The 17,343-nt window shown below is 40.2% G+C and overlaps 1 pseudogene; it reads left to right on the forward strand.

Moving 5' to 3' along the window:
* The first annotated feature begins 5,328 nt into the window (after positions 1-5,328).
* LOC120536055 lies at positions 5,329-12,266 on the forward strand (annotated as a pseudogene).
* The last annotated feature ends 5,077 nt before the right edge of the window (positions 12,267-17,343 follow it).

The following is a 17,343-nucleotide window of genomic DNA, read 5'->3' on the forward strand; positions in this document are numbered from 1 at the left end:
TTATAACCACGCCCACGGTCCAATCACTTCTCATTCGTGTGAATGCTATCGTCAGACACAGTTCCTGCGCGCTCAGCTCCAAGTGGGGTCGGAAATAAAAGACAAAGAGTAGAAGACAAAGTAGAACGAGGTTCAAAAACGTTGGCGCGATACACATGCAGAGCAGGTTAGAGATTACGAAAGCACTAAAATTCGAAAGTCTCAAAAAACTGATAGTAAAGGTAACATTAGCGCTAATTATTACTCGGTGAAAATAACAGAGAAGCGAAAAGAGATCGAATATATGGACATAGGTGATATGACAGAAGTATGTAGATATTGTTTGGCTTTAAACTTTAAGTTGGAGACTTGCAGATCGTCTAATTCTAGTCCTTGTGGGCCGCAGTGGCTGCAGGTTTTCATTCTAACCCTTTATCTAATCAGCAAGCATTTTTCACTGCTAATTTACTCATTTTCCCTTCATTTTAATAGCCCTGTTTTTAAGGATTCGGTCCTCTGAATTGATTTGTTTCTTCATTAAATGGCCACCAAACAGAAATGAGATGTGAAACAAGCCAACGGATGACCAGCTAAAGTGGAACGTCAAACTCCAGCCAGTTTCACTCCAACCAGTTTCTTAATGAGAAGCCAGTTCTTGCCGTTAATCAAAGCCGTTATTGGACATCAGGACTTTCGCTGCTCTCCTTCTGCCACAGCAGACTGTTGATTTTATGTTTTTTCTAAGACCACCGTCGAGACGTTTCGGTGACCTGAGCAGACCAACATGACCGAGAGCTTCACCTATCTTTATTTTCAGGTTAGCTGGTCATGTGGTGGCTTGTTTTATTGTCTACTAAGGGGTCTGACTCACGTCAATTAATCCATCCATCCATCCATTTTCTAACCCGCTGAATCCGAATACAGGGACACGGGGGTCTGCTGGAGCCAATCCCAGCCAACACAGGGCACAAGGCAGGAACCAATCCTGGGCAGGGTGCCAACCCACCGCAGGACACACACAAACAAACCCACACACCAAGCACACACTAGGGCCAATCTAGAATCGCCAATCCACCTAACCTGCATGTCTTTGGATTGTGGGAGGAAACCTACGCAGACACGGGGAGAACATGCAAACTCCACGCAGGGAGGACCCAGGAAGTGAACCCGGGTCTTCTAACTGCGAGGCAGCAGCGCTACCACTGCGCCACCGTGCCACCCTTAATCCATCCATCCATCCATTATCCAACCCGCCATATCCTAACTACAGGGTCACAGGGGTCCGGTGGAGCCAATCCCAGCCAACACAAGGGCGCAAGGCAGGAAACAAACCCTGGGCTGGCTGCCAGCCCACCGCAGGGTGCACACACACGCACCAAGCACACACTAGGAACAATTTAGGATCAGCAATGCACCTAACCTGCATGTCTTTGGACTGTGAGAGGAAACCCACACTGACACAGAGAGAACATGCAAACCCGCGAAGTGAACCCGGGTCTCCTAACTGTGAGGCAGCAGCGCTACACACTGCGCCACCATGCCACCCCCACATTAATTAAAATGAAAGCAAACAAAGTTAATCAGCAGCAAAAATGGCTTACTAATTAAGAAGATGGTTAGAATGAAAACCTTCAGCCACTGCGGCCCACCAGGACCAGAGTGGACACCCCTGGTCTAATTCATGTTGTCATCAGGGTAAAGTAGTGTTTCTTCCCAATGAAGAGGCCTATCCGCAAGAATTAAGAGATTTGTCGCTTGGTAAAAGTGAAATTCACATACGCGAGCAGCAGAGACATGAAGTGGCTGGCACACAGCGCAGGCCGGGGGGTTGGCAAGTGAAGCCCCCTAGTAGTCTTTAAGATTATAATTTTAAGGTTCTTACAGTATTTGTCTACAAAGGAGTAGAAATAAAAGACAAGATCAGTCTCCAGAGGAGTGCAGGCATAGTTTGAGATCTCATAAAGAATGGACGGTGGGCACAAAACCGCAAGAGATCCAAGACTTACTGTACCTCCAGATCAACTCACCTTAGAAGAAAACATCAGAGGTGCATCAAGTAGCAGCCAAATGTAAGAAAATGGAGTGAGCAGAAGCTGACCTTCAACTGTCTCTCCTCAGAGCGGGTCTTACCAGCTAAGCACCTCATCACATGTCCCAAAACCCAAAGATGGCAATGTCAGTGTGTGATTAGTGATACAATGGCGTCCCACTCAGAGTTAGTTCCTGACATTCACCCGATGCCTCCGGGATAAGCTGAGGCGCCCTGTGACTCTGATGCCTCAAGATCAGGATCAAACTACATGTGAGTAAAACCTGAAGAGACCAGATGATGCAGAGCCGCAGTCGAGCACCTCAACATAGTTTATTTTTTCAGAATTATTTACCTTCAAACCTGAACTCACAACACAAACCAAGCCTGAGAAACCAGAAGGCGCTAAATTAACCACAGGAAGCTGCCTTGACCTCATCATCCGAGATGTAAGTCCTTGTTGCCAAGAGACAGGAAACAAATTATACCCATGTACAAGTTAATTGCTTTGAAATAAGCCTCATAAATTACACATTAGACAGCAGAGATCTGAGCCATCTGAGCTCGCTCGTAGAAGGACGGGATCCGGAAAGTGTGGCGCCAATGAAGTGCCCGAGAAGAGCATTATTCAAAATTAGGCGGCAACTCAGCCATGCAAAGTTTTGATAAGCCGCCTCCACTAGCAGCGTGTGAATCCAATCAAAGGCACGGTGGGGCTCGGACTGTTTCTGAGTTACAATTAAAGCGCTCAGGCAGCAGGGAACTGTGGGATGCATGCTAATGAGCTCAGGCGCTGGCCCTCCTTGGGAGACTTTTTACAATTCACCGGAACATCGGCATAACCTTCTAAGGCCATTGTGGGGTCACAGGGGTGTTATCATAATGGATGTTCATCTGTGTGTCATTTTGGGTCACCTACACTACATATTTTAGACACATTCATGTCTCCGGTGACTCATCCTATGAAGTCTGTGTATGGATTGGGAGAGCATGGGGGGTCATGGAGTCGCTGGAAAGGGGGTGTGTGGCGCTCCTGATATCTCTATAAAAGGATGAAGGAGTCCTGGTGCTTCCTGTCTTGCTATATGGTTGTAAGACATTTACGCTATCAAGTGACCTGAGATGAAGACTCAACTCTTGTGTCTCTTTGGAGAGTCCTTGAGTTCCTCTGGTTTGACTTTTTGTTGCTCATGGAGTCCTGAATGAGGCACACGATCTGCACTGTGAGGAGCATCGGTTATGGCACTACGGACATGTGGTGTGATTGCCGAAGTGTGATCCGCCTTGCAGGATCCTCACTGTTGAGGACCTGAGTGGCTGGACCAGGCCAAGGGGACCTCCATGTAATGCCTGGCTGTGGCAGATAGAGGATCATTTCCGGAGGGTGGGACTGGACCATCTGCTGGGGACGTGGGGTGGTTTCCAACCTGGAACTCAGGCTGTTCCGTTGTGCGGTGGGTGTGGCAACCAGCTGTACCGGTGCACACTCCCAAACCTGACCTGACCTGATACTACCTAGTTACTGTATGTGTGCAAAGGAGATTTCTGAATAGCTCAGAAACAAAACTGTGGATGCTCACCAGGATGGAAAAAGTTACCAAACATTTGTTAAGAGTTTGGAATCCACCAGTCCACCTTCAGGCTGATTATATTCATGGTTTTTCCAGCATGAATAAAGAATAAAAAATGGAACCAAAACATCCTCCGAGAGCAACTTCTCCCAACAGTTTGGTGACCAACAATGAACAATCCAGCATGATGGAGCACCAAAGTGAGAACTAAGTGGTTCGTGGAACAAAACATCAACATTTTGGGTCTATGGCCAGGAAACTCTCCAGACCTTAATCCCATTGAGAACTTGTGGTCAATCGTCAAGAGGCGGGTGGACAAACAAAAACCCATAAATTGTGTCAAACTCCAAGCATTGATTCTGCAAGAATAGGCTGTCATCAGTCAGGATTTGGCCCAGAAGTTGATGGAGAGCCTGCCAGGGCAAATTATAGAGGTCTTGAAAAAGAAAGAAGGGCCAAAACTGCAAATATTGGGACCGAAACATCCTCCGACAGTAACTTCTCCCAACCATCCAAGAACAGTTTGGTGACCAACAATGAACAATCCAGCATGATGGAGCACCGGGCCATAAGGCAACGGTGAGAACTAAGATGCTCAAGGAACAAAACATCGAAATGTGGGATCCATGGCCAGGAAACTCCCCAGACCGTAATTCCATTGAGAACTTCTGGTCAAGAGGTGAGTGGACAAACAAAAAACCCCAATTCTGATTCTGCAAGAATGGGCTGCCATCAGTCAGGATTTGGCCTAGAAGTTGATTGACAGCCTGCCAGGGCGAATTGCAGAGGTCTTGAAAAAGAAAGAAGGGCCAACACTGCCAATATTTACTCTTTGCATAAACTTCATGTCATTGTCCATAAAAGCCTTTGAAAGTTCTGAAATGCTTGTAATTCTACTTCAGTCTACCATAGAAACATCTGACAAGAAGATCTAAAAACACTAAAGCAGCAAGCTTTGTAAAAACCAACACTTGGGTCATTCTCAAAACTTTTGGCCACAGCTGACAAATGGGGAACATTCAACACCAATGACGATCGACCAACAAAAGATCACTCCAAGAGCAAGGCGTGTAATACTCCAGGAGGTCACAAAGAACCCCAGGATACCATCTAAGGGTCTATAGATCTTGTGTTGTTCTCACCATCAGAACACTGAATAACAATGGGGTGCGTGACAGAGCTGTAAGGAGAAAGCTGCTACTCTAAAAGAAGATCACTGCTGCCCACCTCCTGTTTGCTAAAGACAACGTGGATAAGTCAGAAGGCTGTTGGTGTGGATGGAGGAGACTGAGAAAGCAGAAATAACATTATTAACTGTAATGATTAGAAGTATCCATCTACCCATTTTCCAACCCGTTGAAACCGAACACAGGGTCACGGGGGTCTGCTGGAGCCAATCCCAGCCAACACAGGGCGCAAGGCAGGAACCAATGCTGGGCAGACCCCAGGCAGGGCTAGCCCACCGCAGATGATCATAAGTATTTAACTCACAAAATACCAATGAATGCATTTTGTATTAATCGTGTTGCAGAGAATTATATGATTTTAGATAGATAGATAGATAGATAGATAGATAGATAGATAGATAGATAGATAGATAGATAGATAGATAGATACACTGTAAAAATTGCCAGGATTTCACAGGTGTTAACTGTAAGTTTTCACAATAAAATACTGTATTCAGAATTTTTGTTGTAATCACAGTAAGATACGCTGTCGTCTGTCAAAAGACAGCAAATTACTGTAAAATTGTATTTGGAGAAGACCCCGTTGCACTGTGGGATATTACATGCTCAGAGAGTGGAAGAAAGTAATAAAATGGCGTTGTAGTGTGCTTGTTACTTATACAAACGGTAATTAACTTAACATTCATTGCCTTTCTCCATTATCATTATAATAATTTCTGTTTTGTATTGTTAGAGAGGAAGTTATGCAGTCATTTTAAGACTTTACCACGGAGTGTATTAGAAAACTTACATACTGCGCGCTTTCAGTTTGTACTTTCTCACATTGTTTGAGTACGTGCAGTTTCGTTTAATTTCAGTTTGTGCATTTCTCAATCTACTTTAAATCATGCCTTTCAATATATATTAATGTTTACAGCTGTAATTAGTGATTTCTTTCATAAAATTTAAGTTCTAGCATTTTCAAACCGTTTCATTTTGTGCATTTTTTTAACTCGTGTCTTATCTTATAGCTTCAGGAATGCGTTTTCATATTGTTTCAATGTCAGCTTTTTCATGTAGTTTTAGTTCATGTATTTTTAAACAGTTTTAATTTGTGCATTTTGATTAAGTTTATGTGCTTTTGTTTTCAACTGTGATTAAAGATGTTAGCTCAGGAATAGCATAAATATATATATATAAATATAAATAAATTAATTTATGGTAAACTCCACAGGCAAAAGTAATACATGGAAGCAAATGTATTGATTTAAGCACGGTTGATAGAAATTTGACTTCAAATGGTATTTTAATGGATTCTTACTGGTTTAACTTTTTTGTAGATACATAGTGTAGTTTTTTTGTGTGTGTGTTAACATTTCCCTTTGGGATCCAAACCATATTGCATTTTCCACATTTTTTAGTTATTGTTAGCTGGTCTGTGTTAGAAAAGGCAGTCTTAGCAAGGTATTTTTGACTCTATTAGCCATTAAATAAAATTGCCTATCAATTCACAATGTTCCATTGTAAATTTAGTAAGTGCCAGTATATCTGTAGTAATGTTACTCAGTTTATTCAACACACAAAGCTGCACAGTAACACTCCCAATTATCATTATCAGTGTGGTGTGCCTACGTGTTCTCGGATGTACCGCAAAGCCAGTGTTCTGAAAACACACATATATAGAGACCATAAGGAAGCAGTTCCTACTCTGCGGCACTACAGGCAGTTCATTACACCTCTAAACTGTGTGGTTCAGTCATGTGAAGTTAAGTGTGACGCTTTGACCTCTTTCATAAAGCATTTAAAATCACACATAAAACAAGGACTGAAAATCAAATGCCCATTCAGAGGTTGTGAGAGCATTTTACAGTTAAGTCAAGTTTAGCCTCGCATATTTCAAGGAAACATAGAGGCTCAGAGGACCTAGATGATTCAATTCTAGATACATCTGTTCCCATGGATCCCTTTGGTGTTCCTAGTCAGACAGATTCAAATATTTTTGATGAGGATGATTGTGAACCAGAAAGGCCACTGGCTGTGGATGAAACTTTGTTTTTACAAAACATTACACTTCTTTATCTGAAATTACAAGCTAAGGTATTGTTACCAGCAAGTACCATACAGACAATCATTGAGGACTTTCAAAATGCCCATGACATTGGACTTTCACATTTACTTAAGATTCTGATTGAGAAATTGAAGGCACTTGGAATTCCAGAGGCCACTATAAGTGACATAATTGATGAAATGAACAGGGGATCTCCTTAAGATGTATAACAAGGAACTTCTAAGTACAGAACAAAAGAGAAAGACTGTATTTAAAAGAATTTTAACTATGTTGAGCCCGTACCCTTGTTTCTCGGCACTGATGAAAATGGCAAAGAATGCTTTGCCCAGTATGTACCAATACAAGAGACTTTACTTGCATTGTTCAAAAGCGAGTCTGTAAGAGAACAGTATGCCTTAGCACATTCTCAAGCATCCACTGAAAATGTCTATAAGGATGTTGGAGATGGAGAGGGAGTTCGAAGTAATCCACTATTGAAAATAGAACCTTCTTCTATTGGTTTGATTTTATATCAGGATGCCTTTGAGGTTGTAAACCCACTTGGTTCAGGGAGAAAAAAACATAAAGTTTTAGCTGTATACTTAACCCTGGCTGAAATTTTGCCACATAATAGATCCACTACAGCTCACATGCAACTTGTTCTCTTATGTAGGGAGCAGAACTTAAAATACTTTGGAGTGACCAAAATTTTTGAATCTTTGATCAAGGACCTCAAATTTCTAGAAGAGAGAGGGATTTTGATAAGTGATGGCAGATTTGTAAAAGGCACTCTGATTGCCATTTCAGGAGACAACTTGGGATCCCATTGTATTGGAGGTTTTCTGGAAAACTTCAGTCGGGCTGATCGTTTTTGCCGCTACTGTGAAATAGATAAAGCAAAATTTATTAAAGAACCATACTTGTGTGGTGCTGTGAGGACAATACAGTCATATAAATGTCATGTTCAGGGTTTAGACCCTGCTGTATCAGGTATCAAGTGTGACTCTCCTTTTAACCAACTTTCTTATTTCCATGTTTGCCAGCCTGGGCTCCCACCGTGTCTAGCCCATGACTTGTTTGAAGGTATTGTGTCGTATGACCTCGCTTTGTTTGTTGGTCATTTAATACATGAGAAGCACTTCACTTACTTGCAATTAAACAGATGTAAGAACCAATTCAAATATCAGGAAATGATGGCAATGACAAACCTGCAGATGTTTCCCTGGTAGTGAACGACTAAATGGACATGCAGTTCAAAATTGGTGTTTTCTTAGATTGTTACCTCTCTTGATAGGTGACAGAATTCAAGATCCCTGTGAAAACGAGGTATGGCAACTCCTTTTACAACTAAGAGAGGTAGTGGAGCTTGTCTGTGCACCAGCTATTGCAGCAGGCCAAGTAGCATATCTCAAAGTCATAATTGAAGAATATCTACACAGTAGGAAAAAGCTTTTCCCTAATCACCCTTTAAGGCCTAAGCATCATTATATGTGCCATTATCCTGAACTTATACTCCACTTTGGTCCACTTATTCGCCTTTGGACATTAAGGTTTGAAAGTAAGCACTCATTTTTCAAAACATGTGCCAGAAAGCTACACAACTTTAAAAATCTGTGCAAAACACTGGCAGAAAGACATCAGCTTCTTCAGGCTTACTTGAGTGCAGGCAGCCTGTTCCCTCCAGTTGTACAGGTACACAGGGGTACACAGTTTTTTGTGAATGATTATAATGACAAAATCAGAGAATCTGTTGCCAGTTATAATTTTGAGTCACAGTCTACAGTGGCAGGCAATGAAGTGACTGTGAAAGGCACAGCATACAGGAAAGGAATGTTTGTTTTGCTTGGAAGTAGAGATGAAGAACTTTATGTTGGGAAGATTATTCTGGTCCTTACTGTCCACGATTCTGCATACTTTGTTACAGAGAAGCATACCTTTGTGAAGTTGAGAGATATAGGTGTCTATTGTAAATTAGGAGTAGTCCAAAAGGATTATGTTTGTATAAAGCAAGATGATTTGCTTGACTACTACCCACTTCCGGCTTATAATGTGTGTGACCTACTGCTAATTGTTCTTCATCATTCTTTTTTAGAAATTGTGTAAGTAGAAAGGATAGATAAATAATGGAGTAGGAAGAGTCTGTGAGGTTCTTTTAAAGAACACATATATGTATATAGGACTTTGTATATATATGTCTTTTAAATAACATCTTTGTATTGTGGTGAAAGTATTATAGAAGGATATGATTCAGAAATTGCCTTTGAAGATTCCAGCACATTTACCTATAAATGAAGAGTTAAATTTTCTAATTCAATTGAAATCAAACTGAGATAGGGATAGTCTGTAGTTTGTGAATGCTTTCACTTCTTGGAGTACTCACTAGTGCCTGAATAAAACATAAAATCATACAGAGATACAATTGTAGCAAATAACGCATTACTGATAATAAACAAATAATCAAGGGGTTTTATGAATTAATTGGTTGATATTTGACTGTCTGCTCCCAACTCTCTTTTAGAAAATGAGTCAAGACATAAGGGAAGTGGTGCTATCTATTTTGCCAAGCCTCTCAAATGAATCCTTAACATCTCTTCTTGAACGGTTAGAAGAGCTTGGTGTGGAAAGCAGAGAAGACCTTGCTTTTGTACAAGAGAAGGATCTGGAGAAACACATTAGGCCAATCCAGTGTCGCAAACTGTTAAACAGCATTAAAAATGAAGGTAAATATATATTTTGATAACTGCCATTGGTAAGCTGAACAATTAACACTGAAGTTCAAAGATTATTGAAGGGCGAACTCATTGACCTGAAAAATCATGTCTTTCTCTTACTAGTGTCCTTCATTCTGTTTCTTTTCAGTGGCTACCAATATAATATATTGAACAGGAAGAATGTAATTTATCATAAATTAATTTAGTGTGCTGCTTTTTTGTTTTTTCCATTGATCTTTTTGCTATCATCTCTAGGACTTGTAACAGTTCAAAGTGAACTGGATGCTGCTGCCTCTTCATCCCTCTCATCAAGCCCCATGAGCACTCCACTCATCCTATCTTCTAACTCCTCAAGCAGTTCAAACTCCTCTGTTTCTTCGTCCCCACATCCTGGCAGGCCATGGTATGCAGAGTTCAAAGTCAATTGGAATAGGATGCCAGCAGCAATTCAAAAAGCAGTGGCAAATCAAACAAGACCATCACCAGGAGACAGAAAAGATATGGTGAAAGCAGTGGTAGATCAGATGCTTGAACATGATCTTAACCCAACTAGAGCAATGTGTCACAGCGTAGTCCGAGGAATTGTAAGGGAACACCCAAAAGTTTTGGATGTTGGAAAAAAGGGAGACAGGGTGGGAGAGGCCTGCCACTCTCTTCTTCAGCAAATTAAAACAAGAGTGGAATATAAAAACAGAACAAATACTCTTGCAAGGCGCGCAGAGAGAGAAGGTCCCACACTAATGCAGCAGGGGAGGCAAGAGGCCCTGTAGATCAGTATGGATGTGTGAGGTGGTGTCCTGTAGAACTGCCAGCTGGAGAAACGGAGGCATCATTAGATGACATGAAAATGCAGCTACTTAAAATATTCTCCGAGTTAGGGATGAGTGGAGCAGAGAAAGCTGAACCTCTTATGGAGAAGACCTATATCCACCAGCGCCGATACCTTAATGGAGTGCCTGCACCACACATTGCACAAGTTCAGAAGGAATGGCCTTTCCTTTTCTCTCAAAGATGTCTTTACTCCCACTTTAGGCTTCTAACAGACATATCTATCCTCAGCAAGCTGCAAGAGGCACTGGACAATAAAGGCAGTACAATTATAAAGTTCTGCCAGGAACTAAGCCATCATTCAGGAATTCAGGATGTGCTGTCTAAGTTTGAACCAGAGGTTTCAGTTAAGGCTGCATGTGTCCTTCTCCTCCTGATGGCATACTTTAAGGAGCCCAAGGATGCAATCCTACTTCAAGCAGATGTAAGTAATTGTTTTACAGATAGAAAACTGAGTTTTGCTTACAATAGACCAGGAACCCAACTGGCATTGAAAATGCTTTAGAGTTGAATTTATTTTTTATATTTTTCTAAAAATTAATGCCTTGAAATTTTAGAAAATTAATATGGTATCTTGAGGAGTGCTGGATGTGCTTGATTTTTTATATAGCAGTAAATGTTCAGTATTCTATATGAAGAACTAGTTTGATAGAAACAATAAGATGAATATGATGGCTCAACTCAACCTGACTAAGAGTAAAAAAGGTAGGTGCCAATGCTGGAACTCGGGTAGACAATACAGTATATTAACCTTCATACTTGTATTCATACACTCTTAATCTCCCATGTAGACACACAGTTCTCTGACTACTGAATTTTAGTAAAATACACACCTTGCTAAATCTACTGTAGAATTGTGAATCACTGGGGTCAAGGGATTTTCTTCTGCCATCATTTTTACTCTTCAGTAAGGGATATACAGTACACACTGTACTGTACATATATCCAGCATATTTTAAAGTTATGTATTACTGTATTTTACAGACATGTGCCACAGGTGCTGATGTTCAGAGGACAATGATGCTACCAAGCACACCCCGCTTGATTATACAAGGTAATGTTAACAACACATGTAGCTTATAGTGTCAGCAACTTTAGTAGTATGTAAACCTGTATTACCTTCTCATATATGTTTTGAAGGTCTGTGCAGCTGCTCTTTACTTTGCAAAGACCAGAAGAACAGCGTGCAGACCTTTAATAGTTGTAATCTAAGACCCTGTGTTAGCGACCCATTCCTTTCACACTGTTGTTCATTAAGAATTCCACTTCTTTGCATAAGTACGTGATGAATATCTTTTTTATTTCAGATGACATGATGAAGCCTAAAGCCTGGATGTTGTCAATTGAAGGACAAGTGGTCATGGGACCACATCATGATTTTGTCAATGGTATTGCTACAATCTTTGCAAGTTATTACAACTTTAACTTGCAGTATCCTGAAGATGCCTCATCCACATTGGAGTTTATCCAAAGGTAAACTAACACACTGACATTGTAGATAACACTAGCAAGGGTAATAGTGAGACTAGTAAATCACCACAACATTGTTAAAATGGCAGAGAAATTGTGTTTGGCTTTCCTACTTAGGAGGAGTGTTAGGCATCAGTATTCTGTAGAAAGGAACAGCACTTAATGTCTTTTGAAAAACAGTGTGAAATAGCTCAAATAAAACTAATAGCTTCTATATTTTGTTTACAGGTGTTTGGGTATTAACCCAGAGTCGGGCTCAAAATCAAAAAAGAAACACGGACACATCAACCAACAAGTCTGCACACTTTTGAGGAAACTAATTGATTTTGAATGGATGTCAATGTAGACATTTTCAGAAAGGACTCCTAATAATTCAAATTGATTTAAAGTGTTTTAATCCCCTGTTTTGCCTCAGTTTAATTTCTATCTTGCTGTCTTTAAAAATGTTACACTGCTTTATAATTACATTTTGTTTTTAACATTATCGTTTAAATGTTAAACACTGGAGTTTATATCTTTAATTTAATTTCTTAAAATATACCTTTTAAAAGGGAAATGCTTTCAGAATTATTGATTGCTTTTCACTTGACCCTTTCAGATGTCTGCATATCTGGAAAAAGTAGCACATATTTACAAATAATACACTGTTGACTACTAGACAGCCATAATAACTGCGGGCACTGAGGTACAGTATGTGCAAGTTGTTTACTACAGAGGATTTTAGATATACAGTACAGTAAAAAATGTGTTTTTGTTTCTTGTACATATACTTACTGTATGTGAGGTTTAGATAATTTTGTTTGTGCAATTTAAAAAAAAAAGTTGAACTGCCTGTTAAGACTTTTATTGAATTTAAAAGTGTATACTTGAGGTATTCTGTGCATTTAACGTTTGAAGAAACACTGCTGAATAAATATGCAAAACACATACAGTAATGTGTTTTGTTTTTATTTTTGTTTAACTTTATTAATTTTCAATAATTTAAAGATTATATGTGTTGTAAAGTGACTGATAAAAGTCTAATCCTGACTACAGGGACACTGATGGAAACATTTTGTACAAACATCATACAGAAAACCACAAATGCAAGGAACAAGTGAACAAGTAGTGAGATGGACAAGGGGACTTTAGAGACCTTCAGAACTTAACTTGATGTAAATTTGGGAAAATTTGGTAAATAGGATGGGTGATCAAGGTTGTTTTAATGTCCTTTACAGTATTTAATGTTGTTATTGCACCTGTAAATTTACAGTAAATTACTGGCTACTGAGTTGCATTACTTTTACAGTTAGCATGTAAAAATACAGTAGATTAATGTAAATTGAAAATGGTTAATTATTGTAATTCAACAGTAACATACTGCTACATCACAGTAATTTTCTTGCCCAGTTTACTGTGAAGTCACAGTGTGGTATGGTAATTTTATTGTAATGTACTGTAATATGATACAGTAAAATACTGTAAAAGTAATGCAACTAGTAGCCAGTAATTTACTGTAAATTTACAGTGAAATTTTTTACAGTGTAGATAGATAGATACTTTATTAATCCCAAGGGGAAAGTATTTTTGTATAACCCAAATTTATTCTTCTATATAATTTGATCTTCATTTAGGTAGGAAAGGAATTATGTTTATGCACAGAATATGAGACTGGCTTACATTTTTCTATGTCAAAGTGCTAACCTCTTGATATTAACAGAACACCCTGTGACATTATAAATCAATGTGATCGTTTTCTTCACTCTTGCTTGAAAAATATAAGACAGAATGTCATTTATGAATTAATAAATGAGGATTATTAATCTAATCAAACCAATATAATCCAATGAAGATATTAAAGCTATAAGAATGTAATCTCTTTATAACCAAAGCAATAAACTTTACGAAAACTGCTTCAATTGGGTTTGTGTGTCTACTTGAAGGCCACATTCCTTAGGAAAAGCCAGTGCCTGGTACTGCTTGTTTTCCATACTCCCGTATGTCATAAATTCAGATGCGACCCTAAACCTAAACCTATGTATGACCTCAAAATGAACTGTTAGGTATTTTTGATGTTCTCCATTGGCTAATGAACAAGCTAGGTGATAAAAGAGAGAACATTGCTTTCTTTTGGTCAGTCTGCCCAAAACTCAAATCAGTTGGCTGAGCTGGGATGCAGTCTCGCAGTTTTTCTTTTTAAATTCACCAAGAATAAATATTAAAGAAATTGCTTTAAAGCTTAAATTGGTGTTTATCTCATTGTTCTCGACTTCAGCGCTCACAAGTCCAAATAGCAACGTCTTAGCTTGAATGGGAAGTGCAATGTTTGGTGTAAAGTAAGCACTCCATCCAGCATGAAAACCTTATCTGTGAAACATGGTGGCGGCCAATCCATGGTTTGGCTGTGATTTGCTGTCTCAAGGCCAGCACGTCTTGCCCTCATTGATGGAACGATGACTTTTGAATTATACTGGAAAATTCTACAGGAAAATGTCAGCCTATACGTGCGTGAACTGAAGTTCAGGAGAAAGTGGGTCATACAGCAAGACAACGACCCTAAGCACACAAGTTGTTCTACCTAAGAAGGGCTAAAGCTGAAGAAACTTCATGTTGTGGAATGGCCGAGTCAAAGCCCTGACCTTAATCTCATAGACATACAGTATTGTGGAGGGACCTGAAGCAAGCAGTTCATGCAAAGGAAACCCGCCGACATCCCTGAACTGAAGCATCTGTGCAGTGAGGACGAGGCTGTCACACACGCGCATATGGCAGGCAGCTAAAGGACCTGAAGGAGGGTAATTCCATGCCAGACCAGGGGATGGCGAAGTGCACTAACCCTTTTCCCCTTTTCTCTGTAGACCAGTTACGGGAAATTCCTCCTGATTCTGATGATGTCACTTCCGGTCCAGAGGCCCTGATGACATCACTTCCTATTTTAGGGGTGTGTGTGTGTGTGCCCTGATGACAACACCATCTGTTTCAGGAGGCCGGGGTTGTATGGGGAGGGGTGGTTGTGTGTGTGACCCGATGACATCACTTCCAACTCCACCCCCCCGATGACCTCACTTCCTCTGCCTCCCCATTAAACCGCCATTTTGCTTTATAAAAAGACAGTTCCGTTTTTGAACTCCTGAAAGATCTGCTTTCTTTTGCTGCTACAGCTACCTACAATATACGGGGCGGCCACCCCAAACCTTTCTTTTTGCTTCCTTTTGTCTTTGTTGGCGCTGATAAGGCAAAAATCCCTTCAAGCTAATGTGCAGGTCTGATCCAAAGACACCCTGGAAAAGTTAAGCTGAAGTGATTGCTTTACACGGGGGTCACACCAGCCACTGAAAGGAAAGATTCACAAAGTCTTCAGACCCCTTCACTATCTGCACACTGCATTGTGTTGGAGATTTGATTTTAAATGGATACATTTACCATACAATACAATACAATTTATTTTTGTATAACCCAAAATCACGCAAGAAGTGCAGCAATGGGCTTTAACAGGCCTTGCCTCTTGACAGCGCCCCAGACTTGAGAAAAAACTCCCAAAAAAAAAAACCATTGTAGGGAAAAAATGGAAGAAACCTCGGGAAAGGCAGTTCAAAGTGAGACCCTTTTCCAGGTTGATTGGGCGTGCAGTGGGTGTCAAAAAGAAGGGGGTCAATACAATACAATCCACAGAACTGAACAAATCCTCAATACAGTATAAACATTTTAGAAGTACGGAGCAGAATTTAACAGTAGATGATATCCCATAATATGATTTGGAATTGTTTAGACTCCTGGAGCCCTCGACCATCAAGCTGCCTCCCCCGTATTGGCCATTCCACAGCTGAAATAGCGCTAATCCGATGAAAGGACCCCTCTTTCCCATGATTCCTGCGATCCTCGATCAGGGATGACTTTACCTTAGGCAGGTGGGCCGTGGTATCAAGTGCCACATTTGAGTACTGAGAAGAGAAACAGAACAGGTGAGGGTTAGTAACAAATTATTACTCTCATGTTACTTCTGTTTTAGTGCTAATAACTAACAACAGAGATGCAGTCTGCACAGTTAATCAGCAGCTCTAGTCAGGGTGTACTAAACTGAAGTAGTGAGTCTTCAGCTGGGATTTAAAAGCTGAGACCGAAGGGGCATCTCTTATAGTAGCAGGCAGACCACTCCACAGTTTAGGGGGTCCTGTAACTAAAAGCTCAACCTCTAACTGTTGTTTTATTAATCCTTGGAATCACAAGCAGACCAGCATCTTGAGATCTTAACGTGCACTCTGGTTTGTAAGTCATGATAAGTTCAGACCAGTAAGACAGACCTCGGCCATTTAATGCTTTATATGTTAAAAGGAGGATTTTGAAATCTGCCCTAAACTTAACCGGGAGTCAGTGTAAGGATTTAACAACTGGAGTTATGTGTTTGTATTTTCTTGTTCTTGTAATCATTCTTGCAGCACCATTTTGGATTAACTTGAGGCTGCATAAAGAACAGTTTGAACATCCAGTGAACACCGCATTGCAGTAGTCAATCCTATTAGAAATAGATAGATAGATAGATAGATAGATAGATAGATAGATAGATAGATAGATAGATAGATAGATAGATAGATAGATAGATAGATAGATAGATAGATAGAAACTTTATTAATCCCAAGGGGAAATTCACAAGTTCTGACATTTTTCACCAGCACAGCCAGTTCGTCGATCTTATTTTGTAGTGAGTTTACATTTCCCAGGATCACAGAAGGCACCGACGGTTTATAACGCCATTTTCTCGATTTAATCTTATTTTTTATCTTTGCGCCGGCTCGGCTGCCCCGATATCGTCTTCTTACCTCGTCAGGTAAATAAGGAACCACACCGGCATAAGCATTTCTTCTCAGTGCTTTAAGCTGACTTCTTGAATAGGCGATTCTCGGAGTGTAACAATCCATGTCAAATAGTAAAATAGTAAAAATGTGTAAAAAGTGTCCAGAGAGCAATTCCACATAAAAGAAAGTGGTAGAAGTGATCAGTGAGATAGAGAAAAATAGAGATAAAAAGGTAAAAAGATAAAGTCGTATACGGAGCTGCTGGAAAGGCTGCCACTCGGATGCGGCGCATTCCCTCCATCAAGTAACATCTCTGTGTTTGAAGACAAGTAGTTCTCCTCCATCCACTCCTTTAATTCACTAACACAACTAATTAAAGACAACATCGGAGAAACTTCATTTGATCTAAAAGAAAGGTCTAACTGGGTGTCATCTGCATACGGGTGAAAATTAACATTATTTTTCCTAATGATACCATTTTTGCCCACTCATCTTTACTCGATAATCCATAATGGTGAAGTGAACGCGATGTTTTCAGAAAGGTTTGGTTAAAAATCATAAACTGAAACCTCTCATTGCTTGAAGCATTCAGACTCTTAATTCAGTACCTTGTTTATAGCGCCTTCGGCAGGAATTTCAGCTTCTGCTCTTCCTGGTAAGTCTCTACAAGCTTTACGCCCCTGGTGTTGGACAATTTATTCCAATCTTCCTGGCAGATCCTCTCAAGCTCCGTTAGATTGGATGGGAAGCGTCTGTAAACGGCCATCTTC

This window comes from Polypterus senegalus, chromosome 9 (assembly GCF_016835505.1).
Source record: "Polypterus senegalus isolate Bchr_013 chromosome 9, ASM1683550v1, whole genome shotgun sequence".
NCBI classification, from domain to species: Eukaryota; Metazoa; Chordata; class Cladistia; order Polypteriformes; family Polypteridae; genus Polypterus; species Polypterus senegalus.